Consider the following 26,240-nt stretch of genomic DNA (forward strand, 5'->3'; position numbering starts at 1 on the left):
ACAAGATTATAAAGTGCCCAGTAAACCAACAAATCTGTTCTTCTGATCAGAGAATATTCGTTAAGGTTAATCTTAATAACTCAGAAAAATCATGAGCCCATCTATGAGCTAGGACACTTTCAGATCCATGAAGAAATCTCACTGTTACACTTATAAGTTTGATTCTCTTACCATTAAATGGATTTATTTGAACTATAATTAGGGTAGAATAATAATGTAGTAAACAATAGCATATGTAACATATCAAAAGAACTGAAGCAACTTTCGAAGGTAGCACATATTTAAGCATATTTAAGCAATGACTTAGTTTCAGATGACACAAATGCTCCTTGCTATTTAATTGTTTGTGAAGAAAAATGTAATCCAGCTAATTTCTCGTCATTCCAATCCATTCCCTTTAAATTACCACCACGGTATTTTGATTATTTTTCTCCAAGAAACTACAAGCATTTCCAGTTAACCACTGCTTGGAATTCGTTTTAAGTGCTCTCCATTTTACCTGGGGGGTATACTCAAGGGGTCAGGACAAAGCAATTGGTTAAGTTTTATATACCATCTCTATGACCTATAGCAGCAGGAGAACTTCTAAAACATTGGAAGGCTTGTTTAAGTATTTCATATGGTGGTTCTCATTGTAATTACATTAGCAGGGTATTTGGAATGAAAATTTGTTTTATAATAAGCCAAGAGGCCATTCTCAGGAGATTTGGAAAAAAGATGCCTGGCAGAAAAGGGATTCTATTTGGACTTTTCATCAAGATTTTTGCAAAACAACTCTGTTATGTGAAAGGGACATGATTACTGGACTGCAAGTTCTTTAAAGCAGGAACAACATCTCCTCCTGCTTGCATCCTCAGCAGGCAGTAGGGCTTGACCCTCAGTAAGCACTTACTAGATAGATATCTGAGGAACCAAATACTCAAAATCCGTAAGTATTTCAACACTCAGTTCTCTCTCTCTCTCTCTTTTTGAGGATTTTATTTATTTACTTGAGAGAGAGAGCATGAGTAGGGAGAGGGTCAGAGGGAGAAGCAGACTCAGGAAGCCTGATGTGGGACTTGATCTGAGGACTTCAGGATCATGACCTGAGCCAAAGGCAGAGGCTTAATCAACTGAGCCACCCAGACACCCCACAACACTCATTTCTAATGACTGAAATGGGGATAGGGTTTCCTGATTTTCCCAGACCCTCTGTCTTGGTTGGTGGGCTCAGAGAAACCTAAACCATGGGAGATGAAAGCTCAGTGCTGTCTTTTTCCTTTTTTTTTTTTTTGAACAATCTTTCTATGTTACTGTGGTAATACCTGGTACTAGGATGCTTTGTAAATGAAAGTAAGAAAGTGGAAAAGATCATGAGTTATGTAGTTCATAAGAAAATCTGCCCAGAGGGCAACCTTTTTAGCAATTTGCACAGCTTGAGCATGTCCCATTTTATAATAAATGCATTTAAATAATACATGATACTATATAGAACAGATATAATATGTTGAAACAGAGACCCACTGAGCCCAAGAAAATTGCATAAGTAAGAGATTATAAACAAGAGTATTTTCAGACAACTGAAAAAAATATCAGGGAGAATTTAGTCCATAAATAGGACACTTTCTCATTTCAACACTTAGAGGCAATAGCTGCAGGATTCCAAAGATGAGTACATGCAGCAATGCAGAGCAAAGGCTGGATATTAACTGGGGCCTGATCTGAATGGTAAGTACATTGGTTACTGCAGTTGCAAAGCGCAGGGTTAAACTAATGAAACAGACTTCTGTTAGTGATGCTCCCCCTCTGATATGTGCAACTTTCGGGTCAGGTATGACCAAAGCTAGAATCTGAAGGGAGGAGCAAAAGGGCATGCAATGACTGATACTTTGAACTACAGAGTTTCTCTATATCACTTTTGTACTTCAACAACCGTAGCTTATTAAAACTCAAGCTGGGAGTATTTTTGTCTGCCCAAAACAGGCGCTGTAACACTGTAGGAAATCTTCTATCCAGTAGATTAATTTTGTGTGAAGACATGTGAAGAAAGCTGCTTTAGCTTCTAGATTTATGACTTCATTAAAATGTTTGGGCTTCAAATCTCCATCAACACTTACTGAAATTAACAGCTTCTTAAAATGGAAATATTCAATGATAAATTAATGCAGCTTGAATCTTGTGTGAGGGGAAAAGCAAGGCATTCTATGCACCCTTTATATACTTCTAGGAAAAGACTAATACTTTCTGCCCCCATATACAAGTAAGTCTTAGGAATGAGTAGGTGAGAAGAGGTAAATGAGAGCATGAAGAGAATAATCATGGATTCTCAGTCAGGAAGAGCTGAGTTGCCAGCATTCTTTTAAAAAAATGCATTAAGAAGGTCCAAGTTGTTCCTGCTATAGAATGACTACAACCAACTCCAAAACGAAAGGGCTGCTATGTGTGCTGCAGATATTAACTGGGTTAATGTTCCCAGAAATATCAATCCAAAGATGTAACTTCCAGGTGTGCTATTTGAGAAGATTCCTGCAAGGACACAAGAATGCAAGCTTCCTAGTAGCTCTCACTTTTTATATATTTAAGAACTCAGCTACACCTAACAGATATTAAATATTTGATGAATGAATGAACGAATGAGTCAATAAATGAATGAATGAAACAACTACCACTTCCTTATTGTTTCTCACTGTCCATTTTTCAAACTATTCCAAGATCTAGAGATGATGCAGTTTTTGCCATCAGCACCCAAATTCAACAAAGACTCACATATCCCTTTCTTAATCAACTCAAGTGTGGACAAGTAGCTTATATAATTAATGGTCAGGGAATGTTTTACCTTGTTGCCTGCCAGAGTTGATTAAATGTGACTCCCATACCCCATATCATCCAATCCATGAGCAAATCCTGTTGACTCACTTCCAAGATGTGTTCTGACTTTGTTTCCCCACTTTTGTGACTACCACCCTTGTTCAAGCTATCACCATCTCTGGCCTAACTACTATAATAACCTTCTAATTGGTCACCCTGCCTCCACTTCCAACAGTCAATTATTCATAAAGCAGCCAGCTATCTTTTCAAAACACAAAGCATGTCATGTTATTTCTGTTCAGAATTCTCCAATGGCTCATTACATTAAAAATAAAACACAAATTTGTGGCTCTTGCTCACCCTCTGTATACCTCATCTTATTTCATTGGTGTATTCACTTACTATACTCTAGACACATTGGTCCTCTAGCTGTTCGTCAACAATCCTGAACATATTCCCGCCTCAGGGCCTTTCCCCTTTATTCCCTCTACCAAGAATGTCCCTTTTTATTTACTTTGGCAGAGCAGGACTTTTATTTTCATTCAGATTTTTTTTGGGGGGGGGGGATGCAAGATTGGGGGAAAAGAAGGAGAGGGAGAGAATCTCAAGCAGGCTCCACGCCCAGTGCAGAGCTTAAGACTGGGCTTGACCTCACCAAGATCATGACCTGAGTGAAATCAAGTTGAATGCTCAACAGACTGAGCCACCCAGGCACCACTGTCATTCAGATTTTAGCCTAATGCCACCTACTGAGATGCCTTTCTTCAACACTTAATGACTCAAACTAGCTACCCAGTCACACTTATCACAATAATCTTGTTGGATCTCTGCATAGCAAGGATCTTGCTAATGTTTAATTTCTATATTGTATGGGCTCCCCAATTAGCATGTAAGCTCCAAGAGGGCAGAGATCTTAATGATCTTATTCACTATGAAGAATGATCCCTGGCACATAGACCTCTAAAATTCTTACTAAAAATAAGAAAGTCTAAAATAGTCACATGTTAGCGGCTTGGCAAGCAAGAAAATACTTTACTGAATATGAACTTCTGAACTAAGCTAGGTGTTAAGCAAAGACATTTAACAGCTGGCTCAAAGTATACATTGATTTGGTAAATTGGTTTAGTGGCTTCCACTTATGCTGAGAGTCTCACTAATCCCTTGTATCAACAAAACCAACTCTTAGTCTCCTTGGCTCTGGGCTCTATTTCCACAAGGTATTCACCTATTCACACCCTGGAGAGTCTGCTGTGGGCATCCACGTGCACTGTGCCAATTCAGGAACTGTCTCCTTTACCACTTGGGGGCACTCAAAGGACTCAGGTGCCAGATCCATTTTTCCAAGGCTTGTCTTATAAGAATCACACCCATTCTCTAAACATTGGAAAATTTCTTTGCCCCTTATGCTAAATTGTCCCTACTAGCAGCTACTAGGTACTGTAGTAGGGCTCAAATACATTTCTCCTCCAGTTGCAAAACTCATTGTTTCCTTTTTGATAACCCATGTATTTTCCCCAACTGATAATGTGAAACAGCTGAATGAACACTGGACTTGAAGTCAGAGTCCAGGGTTTAAAATTCTATTATTTAGTTGTAGCCAGTTTGGTCCTGGACATATGATTTAACCTCACCGAGCCTCAGTTTTCTCATCTGCATAATGGGAATAATCTGCTTCTTAAATAAATAGGTGAAAGCTCTGGGGCTTGCATTCTATAGGCAATATACAGCTGAGCCAAGGAGGGTGGCAAGTCCAGAACTTACAGACTTATCTACTTCTCAGTGGCTTTGCCCAGTAGTTCCTCAAGTATTCATGGGGGAGAGAGAGATTCTTCCAGAAGTCCTTCAAAAGAGTTTCAGAAGAACAAAAACACTTCTTTGTCATCAAAACACAGTTATCATAAAGGATGAGATCTCACCACAGACTACAAGCTTAGAAGCAAATGGAACTAATCAGACCATGTTTATTAAAGTGCCAAGACAGATGACAACACTGAATTATGTAAGACTTCGACTATCAATAATAAGTGCCATGAAGGTCTCATTGGTGAATAGGAAGAATGTTAGTCAACATTACTATTCTGTATTAAAAAGCTATCTATCAGAACAGCCTGGTACTGAAAATTAAACCAAGGGAAAATGTGAGGATTAATGTATTGCTATAGGCCTGTAAAGACTAGCTTAACAAAGCTAGTATAGCTTTACAAAGGAATTATCCTCAAATCATTAACAAGAGCCTGCTCCATATTATACATATGTGTATACATTTTTCTTCTTTCAATTTTACATTTAAATTTTTCTACATTTTTTCAGTGAATTGTAAATCACTTGAAGCCGAGATCAGCCCACTGTTTCCTATGCAACAGCTCTAAGAATAAATGTTTTCTCTTGGGAAAACATCCTCCAGACTCTCAGAGGGGTTTATCAGGTCCTCCAGAAGGCACATCTGTGATTGGCAGGGCTCTCTGCTCCAGGGTTGCTCCATTAACACGCCCTGACACCACAAAGAAGCTACTCAAAAGTGAGAGATGACCTGTTAGAAAACAGCAGATTTTCCAACATGAAAGGGGAACCAGAGGTGAGTGGGGGAGATGGGGTGGGTGAGAAAAGGAACACGGCATGAGGCACCGTGAATCAGTCACTATGCTACCATTTTTACATATGCTACTTCACTGTACCTTGGAAGAGGAGTTATACTTTTTTTCCATTTAATAAGTGAGGAGATAAACCAAAGTCCCCCAAACCGAGAGCCAGGATTAGAAAATTCATGATATTTTTCTATATCTAATGGCCTCAAGAAGTGTCAATGACATTCCAATCCAATTTATGAGATTAAGGAGTCCTTAGAAGGAAAAAAAAGGAACAGAGTTTAATTCTCAGGTAGTTCTCATTGACAACTGCAAAGCTTGCAGAATGCTGGCTGGGCATTGACCTCACCAGGGTACCATTCAGTCTTCTGTCTAAATGAGAATTATGCTCTCTTTTTCTTCAAAGTTTCTCATCCAACCTTAAACCACGTAAATTTCAGATCCCTTGCTAGAGAGCTACATGAATGATTTCCACTATTTATTTGGTATCTATTAGGTACCAAGTATTGTGTTTGGAACTTATCATAAATAATCTCACTTAATCCTCATAAACCCCTACATGGTAGGTTATATACAGATGAGGAAACTGAGGCAGCTAATAAATGGCAGGACCAAGATTTAAATCAAAACATAAATGGCAAGCTCTTTTCATTTTATACAGCTCATAATCACTTCATTAAAAAAACAAAAACAAAACTGACATCTTGAACACATAAAAATAAAGCATAAATGGCAATATTAAAGGTTAAATTAATTTAGCACAATATTTGGTTTTGTTTAGCTCAAAGTTTGGTTTTGCTCCTCACCTCCTCTAGTCAGATTAAACATGAGTAATAAGTTGATGTATAGAATATAATGTTTGCTAGAAAAATTTCAAGATGATTCTTTGGTAAAAATGCAATTTCTGCTTCCAACTACCAGCATCTGTGGCACTTGCAATTTAAAAATCAGGTAGAAGAATTCTGAAAACACAGCAAATGAATAATTGAGGATTTCATATTTTCCTGTAATTCAAAAGACAATAGAAAAGTTACAGTCTCCATTTCCTGACATGTCCCCGGGTCTGTTGGCACAGAAAGAGTGTGTTTTAGTGCCTTCTCAGCTGTACTAACAATCAGCTAATCCTGAAACTGCTCTGTATACTCCAAATTTAGTCCAAGAGGCTTAAATGATACCAGCTTTTTTTCCCTAAATAGATGCCATTTGAAGATTTAAAAAAAACTGTACCCTCTTAAAAAACAAAAAAATCACTGCACAATGCTTTGCCCTGTGTTCATAGCATGAAAAGATGTTTTATAGTCCCTTGCTCTCTCCATTTTTCTCTCTCTTCTTGGTCCCTAGGCTGATTCCCCTCCCACTCTAGATGAAGAGCTCATGTTGCTCTCTCCCCCAGACTCTTCAAGACAGGTACCACAGAGGGAGAGGTCCTGAAGAGGATGGAGCAGAGCAGCAGCAGGGATGCTGGAGAAGGCAGAGTGTCTTTGGGGTGCTGGGGCTGCACCTCTGCACCTGGGTTGCAGGGACTGGAAGGTGAGATGGCAGCAGCTGCCTCAGAGACAAGAAAGAAATGCATGAATAGCTGAGGAACTACTCTGAACTTCCATCACTTTGGCTCATCCACTTATACTAAGAAGAAGTAGGCAGGACCCAGAAGCCATCAACTTTTGGTCAGGGACCACCATATGGTCTTCCAAAGCTGGTTCTGGAGACCTACCTACTGTACTTTCTTGCCTTCACAAAATGTCCTTCTTCATAGGAAATGACGGTGGAGTAATGAATAATATTTTCACCACGGGACTCAGGAGCATCTGAACCCTGTCCTACCTTTCCTTCAAGGTCCCTAAAGGAAACACATGAAACAACCCCTGCTAGAGCTACTCCTTTGGTAAAAAATATCTGGGCCTCTGACTTCTTCTCAAAAGGTGTAACTCAGTGCTGTGTACCCAGTAAGCATATCATTGCCTGGAAGAAAAGTCCCTGCATTTGTCTTCCTCATCACCAGGAATCAAAATTTACAACTGGTCAACATCTACTCTGCCCAGTTAAGATATACAACTTAATCATAATCCCAAACCCAAACCTAGTGGGATGAAGGATTTTCAACCCATTTTTTTCCCTTTACTCATAACAGTTCTCATAGAGAGGGAAAAGGTGAGAGGCAAATCTATGTTTTCTAACTTTAACCTAATTGGCCAACCCAAGCTTTAAGATATTAGTGAACAGATGACAGGTAGATTTGCTGTATTCAAAGGGGGAAACATAATATTGCTTTAGATTTTGTTTTGGGAGGATCAGGTTTAATGGAGTTAGATTTGTTGAAAATTTCTGGACATGAGCAATGCTTAACCCATGCAAAAATAAATTGCTTTTCCAAGGCTTATTAAAAATACATTTTTAACGACTCAGAGACTAGTCATAAACTTTCAGAGACAGAATTAGAGTGTAATCTGTCCATAGCAACAGAGACGCATCACTTTGATTAATTCTTTACGATGGCACCTCATCTCCTACAAACTGTGGACTGGTTAAGAGTCTACAATCAATCCTTCACTAACTCCCACAAGCACCTCATTACTCATGAGACTGTGACACCTTAGGTCATAAAAAAAAAAAAAAAAAGGTGCTGTTATATAACACAGGTGCTATGTAGCAGTCTCCGGTCATGAATATTAAGAAAGCCCCAAATGGGATATCAATGGAGACCTCCTGCCAACCTCTATCCAAGAAATAAACCAGAAGGCAACACAATGTGTCCTTGCAGGCACTCTGAAAACAGGGGTAATAGATGTAGGCATTATATCCTTTGCAGGCCTGATGATTGCCATGATCTCTCCTACCAAGTCAACTATAATTATTTTCTTAGGCAAGAATGACCCATACTTTTCCTTTCTCATTTTATCCATTTCTTTTACATTAAACATACAGTAATCTCTTAAAGTAAGCTGTGAAGCCCTTAACTGGTTAGTTTACCCCACTGATACTTACTGTGCTTACTGATATTTGGACTTACTTTCATCTTGTCTTATTTATCTAACTTTATGTCTATTTCCCCCTCTTTATTGCCTTCCTTTGGGCTGTATTTTTTTCCTTATTTCAATAGTTTTTTTGCTCTGTTTGGAATTTATTTCTATTTCTTTAGCAGTTTCTTAAAATTTTTTCATGACTACCTGACAATGTATTTTCCATCTTCTCACACACTGTAAGAATTTTTTTTTAAGATTTTATTTAATTATTTGACAGATAGAGATCACAAGTAGGCAGAGAGGCAGGTAGAGAGAGGTGGGGGGGGAAGCAAGCTCCCTGCTGAGCAGAGAGCCTGATGTGGGGCTCGATCTCAGGACCTTGAGATCATGACCTGAGCCAAAGGCAGAGGCTTTAACCCACTGAGCCACCCAGGTGCCCCAAGAATTTAGTTTTTAATTTAACTTTGATTCTGTTCAACCCCTTCCAATTTATATGCTACTATTGTCCAGTATATTTCTTTAGTTTTTTCTTTAACCTTATAATTAGACATTTTGTTTAATATAGAAAACTACTAATTTCTTTGATGACCTTTCTTCTGAGAAGAATCTTCTTCTTCCTGAAGCACATTTTTCAGAAGTTCTTTAAATGAGGGTCCATCTGTGAAATGTTTTATTAAAAAAAATCTGAACATTATTTTGCTCTCATGCTTTAAAGATAGTTTTATTAGATCCTTAATTCTAAGTTGACAGTATCAAGTGTTTTATTTTATTTTTTATTTTTTTAACTATCAGCATTTTAAAGATATTATTTCACAGTCCCTTGGATGCTAGAGTGGATGAAAAGTCAACTGTCAGTTTAAATGTTATTCCTTTCTAAGTAACTTTTCCCACTGGCTGCTTTTAAGACCATCTTTTTATCTGTAATTTTATTATTTATCCAGGTATGGAGTTCTTTTTTATTTTTTCTTAAGACTCACAGTATTGCCAGAATCTGAGCATTCACACCTTTCATACATCCTAGCAAATATTCTGCATTATTACATCTTCAAATATTTATTCTCCCTTATTTTCTCTAGCCTCTTTTTCTTGAACCCCATATATTAGGCCTTCTCATATTATCTTAGATATCTCAATCACTCACATTTTTTACCTTCTATTTTTCCACAATATATTCCAGGTAATTTCTTTTTTTTTTTTTTCCTCAAAGATTTTATTTATTTATTTTAGAGAGATTGAGAATCTGAGATAGCCAGAGAGCATGAGCAGGGAGGAGGGGAAGAAGCAGGCTCTCGCTGAGCAGAGAGCCCAATGTGGGGCTCAATCCCAGGACCCTAGGATCATGACTGGGGCCAAAAGCAGACACTTAACAAACTGAGCCACCTAGACACTCCTATTTCAGATAATTTCTTTTCTTTTCTCTTTTTTAAAAAAGATATTTTTATTAGTTTTTTATTTTTTATAAATATATATTTTTATCCCCAGGGGTATAGGTCTGTGAATCACCAGGTTTACACATTTCACAGCACTCACCAAAGCACATACCCTCCCCAATGTCCATAATCCCACCCCCTTCTCCCAAACCCCCTCCCCCCAGCAACCCTCAGTTTGTTTTGTAAGATTAAGAGTCACTTATGGTTTGTCTCCCTCCCAATCCCATCTTGTTTCATTGATTCTTCTCCTACCCACTTAAGCCCCCATGTTGCATCACCACTTCCTCATATCAGGGAGATCATATGATAGTTGTCTTTCTCTGCTTGACTTATTTCGCTAAGCATGATACACTCTAGTTCCATCCATGTTGTTGCAAATGGCAAGATTTCATTTCTTTTGATGGCTGCATAGTATTCCATTGTGTATATATACCACATCTTCTTGATCCATTCATCTGTTGATGGACATCTAGGTTCTTTCCATAGTTTGGCTATTGTGGACACTGCTGCTATAAACATTCGGGTGCACGTGCCCCTTTGGATCACTACGTTTGTATCTTTAGGGTAAATACCCAATAGTGCAATTGCTGGGTCATAGGGCAGTTCTATTTTCAACATTTTGAGAACCTCCATGCTGTTTTCCAGAGTGGCTGCACCAGCTTGCATTCCCACCAACAGTGTAGGAGGGTTCCCCTTTCTCCGCATCCTCGCCAGCATCTGTCATTTCCTGACTTGTTGATTTTAGCCATTCTGACTGGTGTGAGGTGATATCTCATTGTGGTTTTGATTTGTATTTCCCTGATGCCGAGTGATATGGAGCACTTTTTCATGTGTCTGTTGGCCATCTGGATGTCTTCTTTGCAGAAATGAACACAGATGCGAAAATACTCAACAAAATACTAGCCAATAGGATTCAACAGTAAATTAAAAAGATTATTCACCACGACCAAGTGGGATTTATTCCAGGGCTGCAAGGTTGGTTCAACATCCGCAAATCAGTCAATGTGATACAACACATCAATAAAAGAAAGAACAAGAACCATATGATACTCTCAATAGATGCTTAAAAAAGATTTTTATTTATTTATTTGACAGACAGAGATCACAAGTAGGCAGAGAGGCAGGCAGAGAGAGAGAGGAAGGGAAGCGGTTTCTCTGCTGAGCGGAGTGCCTGATGTGGGGCTTGATCCCAGGACCCTGGGCTCATGACCTGAGCTGAAGGCAGAGGCTTTAACTGAGCCACCCAGGTGCCCCTCAGGTAACTTAATAAACTGTGTTCTAGTACATTAATTATTTTAAAAACATATTTAATTGCTATTTAATCTATCCACTGAATTTCAAATTCTAATAATCACACATTTTTCAGTTATGTAAGATTTAGCTAGTTCTTTTTTTCAAATCTAACTGCTTAATTTTAATAGTTTATTACCTCAAGATTTCTCTCCCCCATTTCTATCTTTTATTTGTTCAAATATTTTTACCTATTGTAACAGACCGTCTTTTTTCTAAGATGGCTACAACAGTATTTCTGGCTCCAAATACCCTTTCAGAACCTCCACAACACTTATCAAGAGGTGAAGCCCCTTCATTTCTCCCAAACCTGGATAAGCCTTTGTGGTTGATTTCTTTTTTGAACAGAATCACTGTGGGAGTCATGCTGCATGACTCTGAGGCGAGGTTAGAAAAGGTGATATAGATTCTGCCTGTCTCTGCAGAGGCACTGGGAACTAGCCACAATGCTGTGAGGGAGTCCAGGACACATGGAGAGGCCACATTTGGATGTTCTGAGTGATAACTCCAGCTAAGGCCTCAATCACAGCCAGCAGGAACCACCAGAAATACAACTGAATGAACCTTCGGAGTATTGCAGCAGCCAGTTGTTAATCTGTTCCAGCCTTCTAGTCATCCACTTGTGGACCTAGGCAACATGGAACAAGGAAAACCACTCCCCAAATCCAGAGTTCCTGACCCACTTACTCCATGAGCATAACAACTGGTGTTTTATGTCACTGAATTCTGGGGTTATTAAACATCAGTAGATAATGAGAATACCATAGTTTATGTTCAGTATCTGGTAATTCCAATATCTAAAAGTCTTGGCAATCTAAATCAATGTCCCTATCCTCCCTCTTCTCTTTCATTCTTCTCCTTCTTTAGCTGACTCTTACTATTACTTTGTTTCTTTATGCTTTGGGTAATCCCTTATTAAAACCTCATATTTGACTGAAGTTCATCTCTAGGTATCCTGAGCCCCCTTAGTTAAAGACGCTTTCCTACCAAGAGAATTTTCATTTTCAGCTAGCTCCCAGAAGGTGATTTTGCCCACAAGAAAAATTTTTATTTATATATTCTCTTAGAGGTACTTATATTACATACATAACATAGACTCAAAATCCAAATTGCAAGAGCAGAGCAGGGATATAGTTAGAAATTCTCAACAGGGCTAGCCTTATTGCTATTTTTTTTCCACTAATACCCATAACAGTGACTGATCGCTTTGTTCACTGGCTGCCTTTGTTGCAGGTGGATTTTTTTCTAGGCACATTCATTCAACCTACAAATATTTAATGAGTATCTTTTATATGTTTTTTAATAGGGATATGACTCATGTTCCTTCACATGACATGTTTAGGACCCTGAGGTGTGCTGAAGCCAGGTTTACAATGTAGTTTTTAAAAATTTCCAATTAGCTACTTCTCACACCTATTAGAATTACCCAAAGCTCTATGAGATCAGGCCTATTTTTCTTTTATTTTTGTTAATGCTTATAATGACTACAACAGTACACAGGAGAAATTCAGAACACTTTTTTTTTTTTTTAAATTTTTTATTTTTTATAAACATTTATTTTTATCCCCAGGGGTACAGGTCTGTGAATCACCAGGTTTACACACTTCACAGCACTCACCAAAGCACATACCCTCCCCAATGTCCATAATCCCACCCCCTTCTCCCAAACCCCCTCCCCCCAGCACTTTTTTGATTTGGGTATTGGTTTATACTGATGCCAGATGTTACCATTGGGGTAACTCGGTGAAGTATACTGGAATCTCCTTGTACATTTTTTTTTTTTTGAACACTTTTTAAAATTTTATTTGGCCTCTTCTCCCCAGTTTTACTGAGGTGCAACTGACAAAAACTGTATATATTTAAAGTATACATGGTGATATTTTATAATACCTATATATAGTAGAATAATTATCACAACCAAGCTAATTAAACAATTCATAACCTCACATTTACCTGTGTGTGTGTGTGGTGAGAACACTTAAATTCTCTTCTCTTAGCAAATTTCAGGAATACAGAACGCATTTTTGAAGAAGATTATCAGCCAACCAAGGAAAGCTTCATAAACAATGAAACCAAGTGATCTAAATGAATCACTGGCAAAATTAGAGTTGAGAGAATTGAGGATTTTTAAAGGCTACTCCCACTCCCACAGTTAGAGATCATATAATGTTTTAAATCATTATATTTGTTATTCAGTACAATTTCCATAATAGAGTAAAATCCCCCAAAAGCACTAGGCTTGAAAAATCCCAATTATTTGACATTTGGCTTGTACATATCCTAGAAAATTCTATTGATCACCTGCTGAGGCTGTCTCTACTACCTGCACACTAGAACTTGTAATACCAAGAATATAACACAGCAGTCTATCATCTATTATAGTCCTATTCAGAACTCAGCCAGAGTACTACAGTTATAGATTATTGAATGTTACTCTACAGACACCCCCAAAACCATAATTTTTGAAGCTTAAAAATATGTATATTTACAAAAATCCTCAATAAAATATTAGCAAACTGAATTCAACAATACATTTAAAGGATCGTACACCATGATCAAGTGAGAATTATTGCAGGGATGCAAGGATGGCTCAACCACAAATGAGCATGATATACCACATTAACAAAATGAAAGCTAAAAATCCTATGATCTCAATAGTAACAGAAAAAGCATTTGACAAAATTCAACATCCATTTATGATAACAACTTTCAACAAAGGGGGTATACATGGAATGTGCTCAGGACCACATATAACAAGCCCACAGTCCACAACATACCCAATGATGAAAAAAACTTTTCCTCTAAGATCAGGGATAAGACAAGGATGCCAACTCTCACAACTTATATTTAGTATAGTACTGGAAGTCCTAGCCAGAAAAGTTAGGCAGGGAAAAAGAAATAAAAGGCATCCAGTTATTTAAAAAAAGTACAACTGTCACTTTTTGTAGATGACATGTTTTTATGTGTAGAAAACCCTAGAGATGCCACCAAAAAACTGTTAGAATAAATGAGTTCAGTTAAGTTGCTGGACACAAAAGTCAATATACAAAATCTGCTGTGTTTCTATACACTAAGAATGAACTATCAAAAAAGGGAAATTAAGAAAATAATCACAATTATAATTGCACCAATAAGAATAAAATACTCAGGAATAAATTTAACCAAGGAGATGAAAGACCTATGCCAGATGAAAGAAAATGAATACACAAAAAATGGAAAAATATTCTATGCCTAAGGATTAGAATATTGTTAAAATGTTCATATTCTCCAAAGCAATCTATAGATTCAGTGCAATCCCTATCAAAATTCCAATGACATTTTGCATAGAAATAGAAAACAATCCTAAATTTTGGGTAGAATCACAAAATACCTCAAATAATCTTGAGAAAAAAGAACAAAACTGGAGCATTATGCTCCCTGATTTCAAACTATATTACAAACCATCATAATCAAAATGGTATGGTATTGGCATAAAAACAGACATACAGATTAATGGAACAGAATAGAAAGCCCAGAAGTAAACCCACACACATAGGGTCATTTTATTTATGACCAAGGAACCAAGAACATACAGTGGGGAAAGGACACTCCCTTCAATAAATGGTGTTGGGTAAATAAGGTGGAGGGTAAAACGGGCAGCGACATACAAAAGAATGAAACTAGACTACTATCTTATACCTTACACAAAAATTAACTCAAAATTGATTAAAGAATGATATGTAAGACCTAAAACCATAAAATTCCTAGAAGGAAATATAGGTGGTAAACTCCCTGATGTTGATGTTGGCAGTGTTATTTTGGATCTGACTCTAAAAGCGATGGCAACACACCAAAAATAAACAAGTAGAACTACACCAAACCAAAAAGCTTCTGTACAGCAAAGGAAATCATCAACAAAATGAGGACAACATACTGAATAGAGAAAATAACTGCAAACCATGGATTTGATAAGGGGTTAATATTCAAAATACATAAAGAGCTCACATAAGAGCAAAAAAAAAAAAAAATCTGACTGTGGCACCTAGGTGGTTCAGTCAATTAAGCGTCTGCCTTTAGCTTAAGTCATGATCCCTGGGTTCTGGGATCGAGTCTGGACTCCCTGCCCAGCAGGGAGTATGCTTCTCCCTTTGTCCCTCCACTCTGCTGATGTTCTCTCTCTCTCTCACTCTCTTTCTCAGAATAAAATCTCTTAAAAAATCTGATTAAAAATAGGCAGATCTGAATAGACATTTTCCAAAGAAGACATATAGATGGTCAATAGGGGCATGAAAAATGCTCAACATCACTAGTCACTGGAAATGCAAATCAAAACAATAATGAGAGATAACCTCACACTTGTTAGAATGGCTCTTATCAAAAAGATAAGAAATAATAAATGTTGGCAAAGATGTGGAGAACAGGGGACCCTGCATACTGCCAGTGGCAATGTCAATTGCTGCAGCTACTATGGAAGACAGTAGGGAGCTTTTAAAAAAAATAAAAAAATAGAACTACCATATGATCCAGGAATTCCACTTCTAGGTATTTACCCAAAGAAATGAGAACACTAATTTGAAAACACATATGGTACCCCATCTTCATTGTAGCATTATTTATAATAGCCAGGATATGGAAATGACCTAAGTGTCCATCACTGAATAAATGGATTAAGAAGATACACCCCCCCCACACACACACACTGGAATACTACTCAGCCATAAAAGTTAACGGAATCTTGCCATTTGCAACAACTTCAATTAGACCTTGAGGGCATTATGCTAGGTGAAATATGTCAGACAGAGAATGATACTCCATGATAGCTCTTACATGTGGAATCTTAAACAAACAAACAAAACAAAACAAACAGAACCAAACAAAAACCAAACCCATACATAGAGCAGACTGATGGTTGCCAGAGAGGAGCAGGGGTGGAGAGTAAGCAAAATGGGTAAAGGGGATTAAAAGATACAAACTTCAGTTATAAAACAAGTCATGGGAAGGTAATGTAAAGCATGATGACTATAGTTACTAATACCATATTGCATATTTAAAAGTTGCTAAAAGAGTAAGTCTTATAAGTCTTCATAAAAAAATTTTTTTGTAACTATGTATGGTGATGGATGATAATTAGATTATTGTGATGCTTTTGCAATGAATACAAATATTGACTCATGGGACACCTGGGTGGCGCAGCTGGTTAAGCAGCTGCCTTCAGCTCAGGTCATGATCCCAGGGTTCTGGGATCAAGTCCCATATCAGGCTCCTTGCTCACTGGGGAGCCTGCTTCTTTTTCTGCCTGCCACTCTCCCGGCTTGTGCTCTCTGTCTCTCTTACTCTGACAAATTAATAAATAAAATCTTTAAAAAAAAACCCCAAACCCATGAATATTGACTTATTATGTTGTACAACTAAAACTAACATAATGTTACATATTAATTATATCTCAATTACAAAAGAAGACAAAAAGAAAATGACAGGGACAAGACAAAAAACCAAAACCAAAACCAAAAAGCAAACAAAAAAAGATAAGCCTACAAGGCAGCTAGAACTGGAGCCAGAAAGACTTTCCTGAGGAATGGAAGAATAGAGTCAGTCAGATTAAGAGATGCCATGGGATCAGTAGTGGTGATGTTGGTCAGCAAGAAGTTACAGCAATCACTGCAACACCAAACAGTACCAACAGCACCAAAACGCAAACTGCTGCCAAGGGCTCTTCCTCATTTGAGAGTTTCTGGAGGACTTCCCTTTTGAACTATGATTAACTCCTAAGTTTCTAAGACAGGAAGCTCAAAAAGTATGATGCTAGACTTGATTCAATTAAACATATGGAAGAATAAAATAACTTATACTCAAAAGTATTACAGAAGAATACATACATATAATATATAAGAGAAAGATGATGTCTTTCTCTGCCACTTTCTAGCTGTGTGACCTTAAATACTATAACCTTTCTGAGTTACAGCCCTCTCTTTGGCAAAACTGGGTTATCCAGATAGTTATGAGGATTAAATGGTGAATGTGAAAAATACACATTTTAAAAATACATGTAACCCTTATCTGACACCATACACAAAAATCAATTCAAAATGAATTAAAGTCTTAAACATAAGACCTGAAACCATAACAATTCTAGAAGGAAACACAGGGAAAAACTCACTGACATCTATCTTAGCAATGATTTTTTTTTTTTTTTGGATTTGACACCAAAAGAAAAGGCAACAAAAGCAAAAATAAGTAAGTGGGACTACAGTAAAGGAAGCCATCAACAAAATGAAAAGGCAACCTATAGAATGGGAAAAAATATCTGCAAACCATATATCTGATAAGGATTAATATCCTTATTAGATAAGATATAGAAATAACTCCAACTACTCAAAAGCAAAAAAAAAAAACCTCAATTAAAAATGAAAGAGGAATTTAATAGACATTTAAAAAAAATTTATTTATTTATCTGATGTAGAGAGAGAGAGAACACAAGTAGGCAGAGCAGCAGACAGGAGAGGGAGAAGCAGACTGTCATCTGAGCAGGAAGCCTGATGTAGGACTTGATTCCAGGACCCCAGGATCATGACCTCAGGCAAAGGCAGAGGCTTAATCCACTGAGCCACCCAAGTGCCCCTGAATAGAAAATTTTGAAGAGAAAATATACAAATGCCTAATAGGTAAATGAATAGGCTCTCAAGATTACTATCCTTAGAGAACTGTGAATCAAAACAGTAATGAGATATTACCACATGCTTGTTAGAAAGGCTAGTATCGAGGATGTGATCTATTCTGGAGAATGTTCCATGTGCACTATCTGTCTCCAAGTTGGGGTTAGGGAGGTGACAACAGGAACAGGGCATGTGGGAAGGAATGGATGTGGTAAGGACCCAGGAAGTGACAGTAAAAACTTCAGTTCACATCTTTCATGCTCAGAGTGTTCCCTACTCTAGTTTTCTCTCTACAACTCCCTCAAAGCTTTTTTATAATTAACCATAGCATGAGTGAAACAGTTTAAGGGTTACCATTCCCTGCCCTTTTGTTGCTCTGATCCAGCCCAATAATTTGTCATCTCTATTTACTTCCAACAATGGGGCTGTCCCATTACTGTCTCTTCCTCCTGCCACATCAGCTGTTGAATAAAGACATAAGTGCTATGACTAGAGCATCAGACTCAACAAAAACCGTTAATGTTTCATTTGGCACTGTGAAAGAGATGTCATAGTTATCCATGCTTCCTATGGTCTTTTCCACCTCTATCTACTCTTGCACATTCAGCTGGTACCCAGAATAAACAAATGGATGAGGAGGAGAACTGTCAGCATCCTGAAACACCTCTATCATCTGACAGCCCTGTCAGCAATCATGTGATGGTAATAGCTTTCAATCAGTAGCAGGGGTTGATGCAACATCCTCTGAGGGGTAGATAATGACAAATTTAAATTAAGAAGCAAGCGGGATGTATACTGGGAGCCAGATTTCTTTTCCCATCCTTGTTAACAGTTGCTAAAATAATCTAAGACTTCTAAAAATAAAGCCATAAGGATGGCACAACCAGAGCTTTCTAACTAAGAAATAATGAGGCTAAATGAACTACAGATTCATCAGCTTATAAAAGGAATGGCTCATTGCTTCAATAGGTTGCAACATTTCTTTACACCAATGTTTCCCAACCAATATCTGATTTGGGAGCCAAAACTTTTATTCTTTAAGCAGACCCAGAAATGGGTGTTGGTGGACAAACAAAAACAAAAACAAAAACACCCAACCACCAAACCTGCTAAAACAAAATGGGGTATACTGCAAAGGAAAGGCTGGAGTTCACTGACTAAAATTGAAAAACTCCAAGAAGAAACATACACTCAGATGGAGCAACTACCCTCAGTGGGTCTGACAGTTTTCCCATTGCAAGGACTGTGACTTAGGTAAAATATGGGAGCCTGTGGCATTTTAGAAAAGATATGAACTTGGAGATAATTAGAGCTGGGTCCAAATTCCTCGTAGGATCTTGAACACAAAACTTGGGTTCTTTGGGCTTCCATTCCTTTAATGGCAACATAGCAACAAAAATGAAGTCTATTAATAGGGTTGCCAGGATGATGAAAGGCATTTGGGATAGGAAAACACTTTATGAAGTATAAAAGCCTTGTTTTCATCATCTCCTTTGATTCTAGTGCTGGTTATGAGTACTAATCACTGTTTCTCTCTGTGTCTGCAACCAATTAAAACATGGGATGAACATGGGAATCACATCTAGAGCTATTCTTGCCCTGAGGGCTTACCATCAATGTGTACCTCATGTCCTCTGAAGCTCACAACCCTACAGTACTTGGTCCATGCAAAACTGTCCTGGGAGCTTTTATACCAGCTCAAACCACTCGTGTATGTGTGTGTGTGTGTGTGTGTTTTAAACATTTAGCCCTTTACTACAAACTACAGTTCTCTCTTGCCCTCATGTTATGATAAAACTGCTCCAAAAAGCTCTATAAATGGAATAGTTCATTTTTTCATACCATACTCACTCCTGGACCCACAATCACAACCTACTGAGTACCTATTTTGAACTGGGCAATGTGTGAAGTGCTCCACGTACTTAAATTAACAACTCTATGAAGAACAGCAATACTATGATAGAGTCTGTTGAATGATGGTCTCTCAAAAGTTATGCCTATATCATAACCCTGAAGCCTGTGAATATGACCTTATTTGGAAAAAAAGGGTCATTGCAGATATAATTAAGTCAAGGATCTTGAGAAGAGATCATGCTGGATTATCCAGATGTGCCCTGAAGTGTTCTTTTAAGAGACATAAGGAAGAGGGGAAGGCCATGTGAAGACAGAAGCAGAGTTTGGAGTGATCCATTCACAAACCAAAGAACATCTTGGAGCCATCAGAATGGAAGAGTCAAGGAAGTGTTCTCCCTTGGAGCCTTTGGAGAAAGTACTGCTCTGCTGACACCTTGATCTCTAACTTCTGGCCTCCAGAACTCAGAGAAAAAAAAATCTGTTGTTTTAAGCCACCAAATTAGTGGTAACTTGTTATGGCAGTCATAGTTTCATAGATGGGAAAACTGATGAAGATGCTCAGGAAGCAAATGAGTAGTGAGACCGGCCACAGTTCACAGGGTACCCTGAATGGTGCTGTGGTACTGTCAGAGCAAAGGCAAGGACTTACTTTGGGAGGAGCTGTTAGGATGCCTGCCCAGATAAAGGATTTCTCCTCTTGAGAAGAAAGGCTCAAAAACTTCTGTGGGAGAAAAGCAAAGAGAAGAACGAGTCTGTCTGGTGATGGAAATTACTCAAAGAAAAGCAAGTGGAGAGAGAACAGGAGGGGGAAATATGACAGATAGCACTGCAAAGGCAATGTGTCTTAGGTTTTGGAAGCGTCTTGGATTCTAGCCTGAGAGTCTCTAAGTGTCCATCAAATTTGTAAAGGCAATGATTACACATTTCAGAAAAATTTCGGATTAGATTTTCTAAAACGCAAACATGAAATTGCTGGAAAAAAGTCTCCTTTCTTCATTTATAAAATTCTGCTCAAATTTCTCTTATTCAGAACAATCTTCCAGAATTTTGCCAGATCCTGATAAGTTAGAAAATCTCCTGTTAAAACAGCTCCCACTAATGAGGCTTACATGCATTAATGAAAATTCCACTGAGTTGGAATCTGGGTGAGGACATGCTAGACTGTCTTTCACATTTCTTTTTAAAAATTTTTAAACAGCTAAACAACAGTGCAATATATCAACAAGAGAAGTTATTTAAGGACAGTACTAACATGGTAACCAACGTTTAGAATTCCTTATGAAATATTTTTAAACCCTTCTCATTTAGTTCTCCCAATAATCATCAGGGTAGATATTATTATACTCATCATCTGTGTACTGTAGCTAAGGAAAATGAAGTGGCTCTGGAAGGTTAAGTACTCTATGCAAAGTCCCATAATTAGTAAGAGAAGTGAGAGCTCAAAGTACAGCCTTTAAATCCAAATTCTGTGCTCTCTCCCACCATATCTTTTAACAAAAGTGTTTTCATACAGAAAACTGAACTTACTCATGAAGAGTTAACATTTAAATTCGCATAAGGCAACTGTTGTCCTAAGTGTGAGCATGACTTCCCTCATCTACATTCCTGCCAACCATGTAATAGAAAGTACTTGGAAAAAAAATAAAGTGTTCAAAAGTCATAAAATTGTTTCTTTAAAATATTTTATTTCTCAGCCTTCACTAGAATTACTTCCAATGAGAAGTTCTTATTAAGGTTTGTTTAATCTGCATAAGAGAGTTTGTTGTCTTATAGAAATTTAAAAATCACAACTTGAAATATAAAAGACATTAAGTCAGCATGACACCTTTAAAGACCCAGTATGCCTAACTTCCTGGGTTAATGTCACATTTGAAATTGTTACTTCCTCAATTTTTCTGTGTGAATGATGTTTCCTTCAGAACCAAAGAAACCAGTTCTCCCTAGAGAACATTTGCAATTTTTTTTCTTGATTTGCAAAAGAATTATCCAGCATGAAGCAGGGAAGAAATAGTCTTATAAAATCAAGTTCCAAAATGGACCCACTGTAGTAAATAGAGCCAAGGGCCCCTCTTGTGTTTTCCCTTTGCTTTATTTCTAATCCTAGCTAGTCCACTCTTCATGCCTTTGTTATTGCTTAAACAGAGTAAAAACTAACTTCCAGTGTATCCTAAAGAGTAACACAAAAACTCAAATTCTAACACTTTCTAATTTTACAACACTGTGCTTCTGCTCATTCCCTAAGATCTCTTTTGCTCTTCCTTCCTAACTCACTCTGGTTTTGTTCCAAGATCCATTTTACCACTATGCAGCTCAAGTGATAACAGAGAAGCTGAAAGCTTCTTCCTGCTCCAAGATAGCCTTTCGTAAGTCTAAGAAAGTGATTTTCAAAGTGTGGTCCCAGGACCAAAGCTTTGGTATCACTGGAAATTTAGAAATGCAAATTACTGACCCTACCCCACATCTACTGAAGCAGAAACTCTGGGGGTGGGGCCAAGCAATCTGTTTAAACAAGTCTTCAGGTGATGCTGCTGCATGACTAAGTTTAAAATTATTAATCTAAGCCAGTGATTCTCAACTCTGGCTGCTTATTAGAATCATCTAATGCCCAGTCACAACACTCCTCACTCCTTCCCCTAAAGATTCTGATTTAATTGATATAGGGTAGGGTTTGAGAAAGGGAATTTGTTAAAAGTTTTCCAGGTGATTTTAGTCAAAAGTCAGGTTTGAGAAACACTGATGAAAGCCAATCAGAATAATCCAGCCTAAAATACTGAACAGCAGTTCTGATGAAATGGATTCCTCTATTTCCATAATGCTGACTGAAGACCAAATGTGTCATTACCATTATTATAGCCACTGGTGGGAGCATGAGAGAAACAGCAGACTGATAAATTGCTCTTTGTTACTAAATAGGACATGATCTTTTATTTCCTCAAGAGCAAAGTCTTTAGTAGCCTCAAGAGTGACAGATTTGCAAAGGGTTGTGGACAATCTAATAGCTATTGGCAGTGAAGGCACACTCAACTGCTATACTTTGTAAGGAGGGGTGAAAATCATTTGGAAAAGAATTTGTGGTAAGCCAGGATTTGGACCCAAGCAGTCCATGCAGAATCTAAGCCCTTAATCATGGCTGCCACACTGTTACTCTCTGGGGAGGTTATGAACAAGCAGTGTAAAAGGCAAGGAAAGACACCTTGAAAGGCGGTGGGGGAGATGAAGATCCTTCATTTCATGTGCATTCATAATGCAATATGTTTATGATTGCCTGGAACATCTAGAAGAGCCTAAGTTTTTGGAGTCAATACTGGTTTGGACCTACACTGACCTGAATTTATGATTTACATCAATTCTCCCTCCTCACTCTCAGGGAAAAATTTCTTCTCATTTATCAGGAGAAACAACCCATGAAGACAGACACATGACCAAACTTAAGTTAGTCCACTATATGCAGAGTATGCAGCAGCAAGCAAGATGCATTAACAATAATACAGAGCATGATATAAGAAATATAAATGGCTGAGTATAAAGCAACAATTAACTAACTAAATCACTCCTTAATTCTGAGTATCCAAATAACTTTGAATAGATATTGGTATATAAAAATTTACTTACATAAACCCATAATTATTTTAGTCTTCTTAACAATAAAGTAGCATGGTACATAGCACCTAGGAAGAGATCAGATTGGCTAACTCGGGACTCAGTGCCTCCCCATAGTGCCATGTTCTTTAAGGTTTGTGAAGATCCTTCTTTCCATTATTACTTCTTTTAATTAAAAAAAAGTGATATGGCTTGAGAAAAGCAGTCTTGATTATGTCAACTCCTTCTCTGCAGAATGGGATTAATGAAAATTAATGTCCCATTTGTTTTGATATTCTGAGGTATTCTGAGGATCAAATTCTATGAAAATGTTTTGTGAACCAGAAAGTTCCATGTAAATGTTACAGCCGAGCTCCTGGTTAGGTTGTATCCCTCTCTTCTAGACAGAAGGCCTAATAAGAAAACTGGCATTTATTGCAGGTCTTCTATGTGCTGTGTTATCTCACGCAACACTATCTTACATAGAGGGTGGTCATATCCCATTTTACATATGAGGTCCATGGAGGTAATTTATTTAATATAAGCCACCTATTAAGTGGGCTAGAATTTGAACGCAGGTCTGCAGCTCAAAAACCCAGGTATTCTTAGCACTAGCTTCACACCTACCTTATGACATAAAAAAGAAAAATGAATGCAGTATTTGTTTTTTTTTAAAGAACTGTGAAGATTCTCATCACCATCCTCATCCTCAAATTCTCAGGTGTTCCAAAGTATCATATAAAATATGTTAAACTTTCCCAAAGGGCTAAAACTGGCAGGATGAAACACTCAGGACTGTACTGTGAAATAGAGCCCAAGAAATAAAACAAATTAGACACAGTCAGTTGTTACAAAAGTAAAATAAGACCTTAATTTCCCTGCCTACCAAGGACTGCATCCCTTGGCCCCTATCAGACACAAATAGCTCCAGTGACTATTGATTATGATGCAGTAACCCAGAGATAGCCTGGATTTTCTTTCTTTCTTTTTTTAAGCTCCATCTGACATCACTAATACGATGCAAGCATTATCAATCAGGGGTTAGAACCACCCCTAACTAGCCACAGGGACAGCAGAAGAGCCACTTCTCTTTTGTGTGTGTGGTGGAGGCACCAGGCCTGATGGAAAAAAAAAGGGCATGAACAAAGAGGTCAGAGAAACCTGGGTATGAATTCCAATTCCATCACTCACTTTCTGGTCACCATGGGCCAGTTCTTAACTTACTCATCTTGAGTAACACTTCATCTTGAAGCATTTGCCTTTAGAATGAATGAGATGATATAGGGAGGCTGATAAGCAGATGTCTGGGAACTCATTTGGCACTCAAGTGTGAGCAGACTCTGATGACAAAGACAACTCACAAACTCATTCATGTTCATTAGTAATTGCTTTTTCATTTTTTTCTAAACAAATTCAATAGTAGACTAAAGAGGACTAAAAATTCTTACTGTTCTTCCCTTTGAGAGTTGGAGTCCAATAACTCTTCCCTCCATGAGAGATGGACTTAGTGACTCCTTTGGCCAATACAGTATGACTGAAGTATTGCTCTTGGGTTTCCCAGCCTAATTCATAACAAGCCCTGTAGGTTTTGCCCTGCCTTATAGCTATGAGCTGTCATGTAATAAGTCTGACTACTCTGAAGCCACTATGCTGTGAAGAAGCCCCACTTTGTCACATGAAAAGGCCTCAGGGAAAAAAGACGTTAGGTGGGCCCTAAGCTGGTCCAGCCTCCAGCCCAGATCCCAGACACTGTGGAGTCTCTACCAACCCCTAAACAAATGGCAGGTGCTTGAGCAACATAAGTGATTGCTATTGCTTCAAGCTACAAAATTTGGGGGTTGTTTATTATGCAACAAAATATAACCAGAACACTCTACCAGGATTTTCCCTCAAATTAAGAGCTTCAATTCGCTGGGTTAAATAAAGTAACATAGTAAGTTTATATTGACCCTGTAGTTCTCAAGTCTGTTTCAGACACTGGAAAAACAAACAAACAAATAAACAAACATATTGTTTGTGGACAGCTTTAATCCAAGTGTAACTTAGTAAGTGGCTGAGGAATGACACAGACCAGCTATTGAGTGCCTATGTGTGCCAGAGTTTAAGTTAGCTTGGGTTTTATTAAATACCAAATCCTGTTGAGAAAAAAGTGCTATACATAATGACCCCTCATCTCTAGGAAATTGTGAAAAAGACTCCCTGAAGTGAGACTAATTGACCTACAGCCCCAGTGCTTGACCATCCCAGCTCTACAAATCTGGACTCCCACAGCCAGCTACCTAATAACCAGGGTGGTTTAAGAGGCACCACCACCTACCTCCTAACTAGTTGGAATACCTATGCTGGGCTGCTTGCTTTCCAGGCAAGGCTGCAAACAATGAAACTGTTATGACAGTGATTTATATAGATATCCAGTTAATGTTTGAGCAAAACCCCTTCAGTTTTCACACAGGCTCCACTTGGGAGGATGGGCCTCATTAGCATAAGACTTGATCTCTGACTCATGGAATACTTAACCAAAGCCTTTCAAATCTTATAGACTTGTAACATTACACAAAGTTTGGGGCATACAATCAGCATAGGTGAACTCAACAAACATTTTGCTTCTTTCCTAATCTACTAAACTCTCTTTCATTTCCTGTTTCTTCCTCCTGCAAAGCCTGCTTCCCCTTCTTGGGTAGGGGGGTGGGTGGGGTGTGTGTGTGTGTGTGTGTGTGTAATCCGATTTAACCTTCAAATATCCACTCTCCCATCAAGGCAGACTTAATTATTCAGTAATGACATTGCTTCTTTAATCTATAAAACCTTTTTCCTAACAAACAAGTTTACCATTAAAAAAAAGGGCAACATTGGTGAGTGCTGTGAAGTGTGTAAACCTGGAGATTCACAGACCTGTACCCCTGGGGATAAAAATATATGTTTATAAAAAATAAAAAATTTAATAAAAAAAAAAAAAAAGGGCAACAAACCCACAGTTTTATAGGATGCATGGAGAAAAGAACATGAGAGAGTCTATATAATGTGGTGACATTTCACCAGGCTGAAAACAGGGTGATATGATCTGTGTTTCAGGGATTAGAATTCAGTGGCAGAAATAAGCTAATTAAAACACTTAACCAG

General features: G+C 38.0%; 1 protein-coding gene across 5 annotated transcripts in view; it reads right to left on the reverse strand.

Annotated features, from left to right (window-relative positions):
* Positions 1 to 26,240, reverse strand: part of TMEM108 (transmembrane protein 108) — a 364,869-nt gene that overhangs the window by 122,814 nt on the left and 215,815 nt on the right. The gene's annotated exons all lie outside the window — the stretch shown is intronic.

Source organism: Mustela putorius, unplaced genomic scaffold, assembly GCF_011764305.1.
Source record: "Mustela putorius furo isolate JIRA1106 unplaced genomic scaffold, ASM1176430v1.1 tig00003834_pilon_pilon_pilon, whole genome shotgun sequence".
In the NCBI taxonomy this organism is placed as follows: domain Eukaryota; kingdom Metazoa; phylum Chordata; class Mammalia; order Carnivora; family Mustelidae; genus Mustela; species Mustela putorius.